Raw genomic sequence first — 8296 nt, forward strand, 5'->3', positions numbered from 1 at the left:
ATTACCAACATTGTCTTCTTCAACAGTCTGTATGCACTGGACCTAGAAAATCCTCTTCTGTAAGGTAGTACTTGAGCAGAGGTCAAGGGTCACAGTTCAAATATAACTAACAAGTTATTCACAGTCCATATTTGTTGACCAGCTGTATAACATAAACAGTCCTTTCTCATACTATTGATCAACAGTCCATCAATTTTAATGATCTAAATGCATAGTCTGCAAATTGTCTCTTGTGACAGTCTGTGAAATCAGTCAGTAGTCCATGGTCACACATGTCAACTCTGTAGCCTCATGTTTGCTGAAGCCCATACATGTAAGGTGGCTGAAAGTAACATTGCTGTAGTAATGGCAGCCGTGGAACCAGTCCTGGTGCAGAGTAGACAGGGAACAACTGTGGCTGTATACTGTAGCAGGAAGGGATACCAAGCTGATCATAGGTGATACGTCTTGGAGGGTGTCTCTCTCTTTGTGGCAGCTGGTAGGCTGGTTCCTCAGGTTCAGCAGCATCAGTTAATGAAGGAAAGGCACTTGGTGGACGATCATCACGCAAATTTTCAGCAGGCAAGTTCATCTCCTCAGCAGGCAGGTCTTGAACTGTTGTTGTCTCCTCCAGCCGCTTTTCAACAAGAGGCTGTGCTGGTAGCGTATCAGGGACTGGCACCGCAACTGTCTGTTTCACTGGTGGGGGCCTGTGTTCCCACTCTCTCGCTGGTTCAGCATTCCTCTCCTCAGGTACTGTAGGAGATGTGGGAACCTGTAGCGGCTCATGATGAAGGTCATATTCATCCCCGCTGTCTTCATCAGAATCTAGAGGCTGTGATGCAGGCTGATGTCTCCTTTTTTTCTGACTTTTGTCATCTTTGGTCATTTCTGGTTGCGTCTCAAAAGGTAAGTGGTCACAGGACATGAGCAGGTTTCTGTGCAGGACCCTGGAGCGTCCCCTACCCTTTTCTGGTCTCAATTCATAAATCGGCAGGTCTGAACCCATTTGTCTCACTACTGTGTGAATTGTATCTTCCCAATAGTTACGGAGTTTGCCTGGTCCTCCTCTTGGTGTCAGGTTTTTAATCAGAACTCGCTCGCCAGGCTGTAGCACTGAACTCCTAACTTTAGTGTCATAGTACTTCTTACTTCTTTCAGCGGCTTTCTGAGCATTTTCATTTGCAATGGCGTATGCTTCTTCCATCCCTCGTTTCCAGTTCTCCACGTAGTCTCGATGGTTACTGGAACCTGCCTCTGTGCACAATCCAAAGAGCATATCAACTGGAAGCCTGGGTGATCTCCCAAACAGAAGATAAAATGGTGAATAGCCAGTCACTTCGCAACGGGTGCAGTTATAGGCATAAACCAGTTTGTTCAGAGACTCCTTCCAATTTGACTTTTGTGTCTCAGTTAGTGTCTTTAACATTTGCAACAATGTTCTGTTCATGCGTTCCACTTGACCGTTCCCCATCGGGTGGTAGGGTGTTGTTCTGGACCCCGCCATGCCACTGAGTTTCTTTAACTGATGGAACAACTGATTTTCAAATTCTCCCCCTTGGTCATGGTGGATGCGGGACGGGAACCCAAACTTCAGGGCAAAGTCATTGAAGATGAGATTTGCAGCAGTTTTACCTGACTTTGATGTGGTGGCGTATCTTCAAACTGGACTACACTTACAGTTGTAGCAGGCTGTGGGGCATGAAACCGCTTTTTGTTTCGTCTTTCTATCTCATTAGCACAAGCAATGTTAAGCTTCTCTAGCAAAACCTCATCTGATGTTTCGCTATCTAGCAGGAGAGGCTGCATGTCTATCCTGATACTGTCACTCTGGAGACCTGTAAGGACTGTGTGTAAACACATGCGCTGGACTAGAGCAGGGTCATACTTAAGCCCCGATTCTGACTCCTGGGATGCAAACAGTACTTTTTGCCTCAAATCTAAGACGCGCATCAGGAAGCTTTGAGGGGTCTCTTTGCTATGCTGTGCTTCTGAAGCTAGCTGTTTGTAAAGCTCTGTTGCACTCTTCTCTTGGAAGTGGGAACGCAGGATACATCTAAGTGTGGTAAGAGTTAGCTGGGGTTTACCTTCCAAGTAACTGCGTAGCTGTGAGCCTGGAGAAATAGCCCTGACTACTGCATCTACTATTTCTACCTCAGGATAGCCTCTGTTAAGTCCATTCTCGATCTGATGGGCAAGGCTGGAAAAAATCAGTTTATCTTTCTGGCCCGGTTCACCTATCTGACCAGAAATTTTAAACTCTTTGCGCCAGTATGAGCTGGGCTGTGCATTGGGTGAGAGCGGCACGCTCCCCTGAAGATTGGCATGGGGTTGGGGCTGACGCAGAGAATCACTGGCTTTGGCTGCAGTAATCTGCTCAGTTCCCACCCTTTGTTGTGGGGTTACAGTTCTCAGTTCCTCTATTCTGTGATGTGTTCCGGCTGTTTCAATATCATGGTCAGTTTGCCATGTTTTGTTATCTATGCCACTGATCATCTCTGTCATTGTCTCTTTAAGTAGCAACAATTCCGACATGCCGCCATCTTCTAACTCTGCAACTTCCTCTCTTTCAAGGAACATCATAATGTGAGTCATCAATGATATGCGGGATTTGTCTTGAACATTTCTTATCTGTTCGCCTGATATGTCAAGGAAATCACATATCTCTAGTAACTTGTCTTTAGTCAGGGTGTGCAATTCTCCTACTACCTCTTCCTGTAGTTCTTCCAAGGCGGTTGTCATGTTGACAGAACAGTAGGAACTTTTACTGTGCAGGAGTTGACTCTGAATTAGATGGTCCTTACTGTCTCTGATGGTCGATCAATGGCCTCAGTGGACACGTACTTAACCACCAACTTCCAGCTCTCCTCGAACAGCAACACTTTCCTCACTGCAGCCTGCCTGAGTTATTATGTGGGGATTTAGCTGGCTCGGAATTCAGCAACCAGGATGTGGAAACTGGACATCTGAGCAGCCATCTCAGCGGAGCCTCCAAAAATGTTACACCCCTGAAAAAGGGGAGAAAGAATCACGATAGTGATACGGAATGTTTACTCATTGAACGTTTAGTGCAATGAGAAAAAGACCGCGAATTCTCCATGAACTTGAGTGGAGACCAGAGCAATCGATCTCAGGCTCATAGATTAAGAGCATTTAGTAGATCACAGATTAACACTTTTATCCACGACAACATAAAGGAATCAACATAACGTTTACACATTCCTCTCACAATTCGTACCCTTTGTATGCTTGACGGATTTTAACAGAATTATATAAATGTTATCAATCTATCAACTAATACTGACTGCATGATCTTCTTAACCTTAGATGTTTTAAGATCCTCACATACTATGAATTTACTAATACTTTTTAATGTATAACAGGCTATTAGTATTTCCTTTAACCTGTCACACAGGCTAGCGGAGTAGAACACCTGTTTAGGTGAGGTGCAGGCTAGCGGAGTAGAACACCTGTTTAGGTGAGGTGCAGGCTAGCGGAGTAGAACACCTGTTTAGGTGAGGTGCAGGCTAGCGGAGTAGAACACCTGTTTAGGTGAGGTGCAGGCTAGCGGAGTAGAACACCTGTTTAGGTGAGGTGCAGGCTAGCGGAGTAGAACACCTGTTTAGGTGAGGTGCAGGCTAGCGGAGTAGAACACCTGTTTAGGTGAGGTGCAGGCTAGCGGAGTAGAACACCTGTTTAGGTGAGGTGCAGGCTAGCGGAGTAGAACACTTCAAGAAGAAACCGGGAGCCGCACACTAGGAGCTCAGATGCAATCATTTAATTTTACATATCTGGCATTACTCATCTCATATGTATATACTGTTTTCTATACTTCTACTGTATCTTAGCCACTTAATAATGTTTACGTATCTTGCATTACTCATCTCATATGTGTATACTGTATTCTATACTATTCTACTGTATCTTAGTCCGCTCCGCTCTGACATCGCTCATCCATATACAGTGGGGAGAACAAGTATTTGATACACTGCCGATTTTGCAGGTTTTCCTACTTACAAAGCATGTAGAGGTCTGTAATTTTTATCATAGGTACACTTCAACTATGAGAGACGGAATCTAAAACAAAAATCCAGAAAATCACATTGTATGATTTTTAAGTAATTAATTTGCATTTTATTGCATGACATAAGTATTTGATACATCAGAAAAGCAGAACTTAATATTTGGTACAGAAACCTTTGTTTGCAATTACAGAGATCATACGTTTCCTGTAGTTCTTGACTAGGTTTGCACACACTGCAGCAGGGATTTTGGCCCACTCCTCCCTACAGATCTTCTCCAGATCCTTCAGGTTTCGGGGCTGTCGCTGGGCAATACGGACTTTCGGCCCCCTCCAATGATTTTCTATTGGGTTCAGGTCTGGAGACTGGCTAGGCCACTCCAGGACCTTGAGATGCTTCTTACGGAGCCACTCCTTAGTTGCCCTGGCTGTGTGTTTCGGGTCGTTGTCATGCTGGAAGACCCAGCCACGACCCATCTTCAATGCTCTTACTGAGGGAAGGAGGTTGTTGGCCAAGATCTCGCGATACATGGCCCCATCCATCCTCCCCTCAATACGGTGCAGTCGTCCTGTCCCCTTTGCAGAAAAGCATCCCCAAAGAATGATGTTTCCACCTCCATGCTTCACGGTTGGGATGGTGTTCTTGGGGTTGTACTCATCCTTCTATTCCTCCAAACACGGCGAGTGGAGTTTAGAGCAAAAAGCTCTATTTTTGTCTCATCAGACCACATGACCTTCTCCCATTCCTCCTCTGGATCATCCAGATGGTCATTGGCAAACTTCAGACGGGCCTGGACATGCGCTGGCTTGAGCAGGGGGACCTTGCGTGCGCTGCAGGATTTTAATCCATGACGGCGTAGTGTGTTACTAATGGTTTTCTTTGAGACTGTGGTCCCAGCTCTCTTCAGGTCATTGACCAGGTCCTGCCGTGTAGTTCTGGGCTGATCTCTCACCTTCCTCATGATCATTGATGCCCCACGAGGTGAAATCTTGCATGGAGCCCCAGACCGAGGGTGATTGACCGTCATCTTGAACTTCTTCCATTTTCTAATAATTGCGCCAACAGTTGTTTCCTTCTCACCAAGCTGCTTGCCTATTGTCCTGTAGCCCATCCCAGCCTTGTGCAGGTCTACAATTTTATCCCTGATGTCCTTACACAGCTCTCTGGTCTTGGCCATTGTGGAGAGGTTGGAATCTGTTTGATTGAGTGTGTGGACAGGTGTCTTTTATACAGGTAACGAGTTCAAACAGGTGCAGTTAATACAGGTAATGAGTGGAGAACAGGAGGGCTTCTTAAAGAAAAACTAACAAGTCTGTGAGAGCCGGAATTCTTACTGGTTGGTAGGTGATCAAATACTTATGTCATGCAATAAAATGCAAATTAATTATTTAAAAATCATACAATGTGATTTTCTGGATTTTTGTTTTAGATTCCGTCTCTCACAGTTGAAGTGTACCTATGATAAAAAATTACAGACCTCTACATGCTTTGTAAGTAGGAAAACCTGCAAAATCGGCAGTGTATCAAATACTTGTTCTCCCCACTGTATGTATATAGTCTTAATTCATTCCTACTTAGATTGGTGTGTATTGGGTATATGTTGAGTAATTTGTTAGATATTACTTGTTAGATATTACTGCACTGTCGGAGCTAGAAGCACAGGCATTTTGGTGTACCCACAATAACATCTGCTAATCACGTGTATGTGAACAATAACATTTGATTTGATTTGAATTAATGACCTAATAACCAACGTTTCGACAGACAAGTTGTCTTCATCAGGGTATAATGACAAACACTGCGGGTCACTAGTTTTATAGTGTCAAAGGACACACACACAGGTGTCTGTAATCATGACCGGGTGTGGCTTGATATCATTGGTTAATTTACAGATATAAATAGAACATACACTACCAGTCAAAAGTTTTACTATTTTCTACATTGTAGAGTAATAGTGAAGACATCAAAAATATGAAATAACACATATGGAATCATGTAGTAACCAAAAAAGTGGTAAACAAATCAAAATATATTTTATATTTGAGATTCTTCAAATAGTCACCCTTTGCCTTGATGACGGCTTTGCACACTCTTGGCATTCTCTCAACTTAGCTTCATGAGGTAATCACCTAGAATGCATTTCAATTAACAGGTGTGCCTTGTTAAAAGTTAATTTGTGGAATTTATTCCATCTTAATGCGTTTGAGCCAATCAGTTGTGTTGTGACATGGTAAGAGGGGTATACAGAAGATAGTCCTATTTGGTAAAAGACCAAGTCCATATTATGGCAAGAACAGCTCAAATAAGCAAAGAGAAACAACAGTCCATCATTACTTTAAGACATGAAGGTCAGTCAAAATGGAAAATGTCAAGGACCTTGAAAGTTTCTTCAAGTGCAGTTGCAAAAACCATCAAGCGCTATGATGGAACTGGCTCTCATGAGGACCGCCACAGGAAAGGAACACCCAGAGTTACCTCTGCTGCAGAGGACAAGTACATTAGAGTTACCAGCCTCAGAATTTGCAGCCCAAATAAATGCTTCACAGAGTTCAAGTAACAGACACATCTCAACATCAACTGCTCAAAGGAGACTGTGTGAATCAGGCCTTCATGGTTGAATTGCTGCAAAGAAACCACTGCTAAAGGACACCAATAAGAAGAGACTTTCTTGGGCCAAGAAACACGAGCAATGGACATTAGACCGGTGGAAATCTGTCCTTTGGTCTGGAGTCCAAATTTGAGATTTTTGGTTCCAACTGCTGTCTCTTTGTGAGACACATAGTAGGTGAACAGATGATCTACATAAGTGTGGTTCCCACCGTGAAGCATGGCGGAGGTGGTGTGATGGTGTGGAGGCGCTTTGCTGGTGACACTGTCTGTGATTTATTTAGAATTCAACGCACACTTAACCAGCATGGCTACCACAGCATTCTGCAGCGATACACCATCCCATCTGGTTTGGGCTTAGTGGGACTATCATTTGTTTTTCAACAGGACAATGACCCAACACACCTCCAGGCTGTGTAAGGGCTATTTGACCAAGAAGGGGAGTGATGGAGTGCTGCATCAGATGACCTGGCCTCCACAATTCCCCGACCTCAACCAAATTGAGATGGTTTGGGATGAGTCGGACCGCAGAGTGAAGGAAAAGCAGCCAACAAGTGCTCAGCATATGTGGGAACTCCTTCAAGACTGTTGGAAAAGCATTCCAAGTGAAGCTGATCGAGAGAATGCCAAGAGTGTGCAAAGCTGTCATCAAGGCAAAGGGTGGCCATTTGAAGAATCTCAAATATAAAATATTTTTTCCAATACCTCGCAAAGAAGGGCACCTATTGGTAGATGGGTAAAATTTGTTTACCACTTTTTTGTTTACTTCATGATTCCATATGTGTTATTTCATAGTTTTGACATCTTCACTATTATTCTATAATGTAGAAAATAGTACTAATAATGAAAACCCTTCAATGAGTAGGTGTTCTAAAACTTTTGACCGGTATTGTATGGATAGCATACAATCATCGATTCAATTTGGCTACCTAGGCCTACAAACATTTACAATAAATAACAAAATCACAATAATCACAAGAATGGCTATAGATCAAAGTCTACGTCGAGATCGAAGGGAGCAAGGGTCTTTAAATTAAAGATCCAGGCAGCCTCTCATTTTAACAATAAATTGTCGAGGTCACCCCCTCTCCTAGGGAGGGTGACATGTTCAATGCCGATATAACATAGAGACGAAATAGAGTGGTTTGCTTCCAAAAAGTGGGCCGCAACTGGTACGTCGAGTTTTTGCACCTAACGCTGGACTAATTGCACTTGCACTATGAAACTGAAATTACCCAGCCTATTTGCTTGTAAATATCCTTTGCTCTTTTTTTTTATGTGATATGTTTTATGGCTGCTGCAAAACGATTTGCCTCTCTGAGGACATTAAACTTTTCTGAATCTGAATCTGAACGTCCACATCCCAGTTCCAACCTTAACCTCAACCTCAACCACAACCACAACCACAACTCTAACCCTAACCTCAACTACAACCATTGCTCCAGGGTCGCTGTCAATAATGGCTGATCCCTGGCTCTGACCCCACTCTCCGGGGTTGTCTCAGGGGGTGTGAGATTTGCAAAAAATGTATTCCAATTCACACATACACTTGTACATGTGTGAAATATGACAAATGTAAGCACCCACCTAATTATCTTATTATTCCCGGTTCAAACCTAACTGTAACTCTAACCCTAAACCTAGACTAGGTTTGATCATCACGTCTAAACTGTGGACAGACTGTGGTG

This window comes from Salvelinus alpinus, chromosome 6 (genome assembly GCF_045679555.1).
Source record: "Salvelinus alpinus chromosome 6, SLU_Salpinus.1, whole genome shotgun sequence".
NCBI classification, from domain to species: domain Eukaryota; kingdom Metazoa; phylum Chordata; class Actinopteri; order Salmoniformes; family Salmonidae; genus Salvelinus; species Salvelinus alpinus.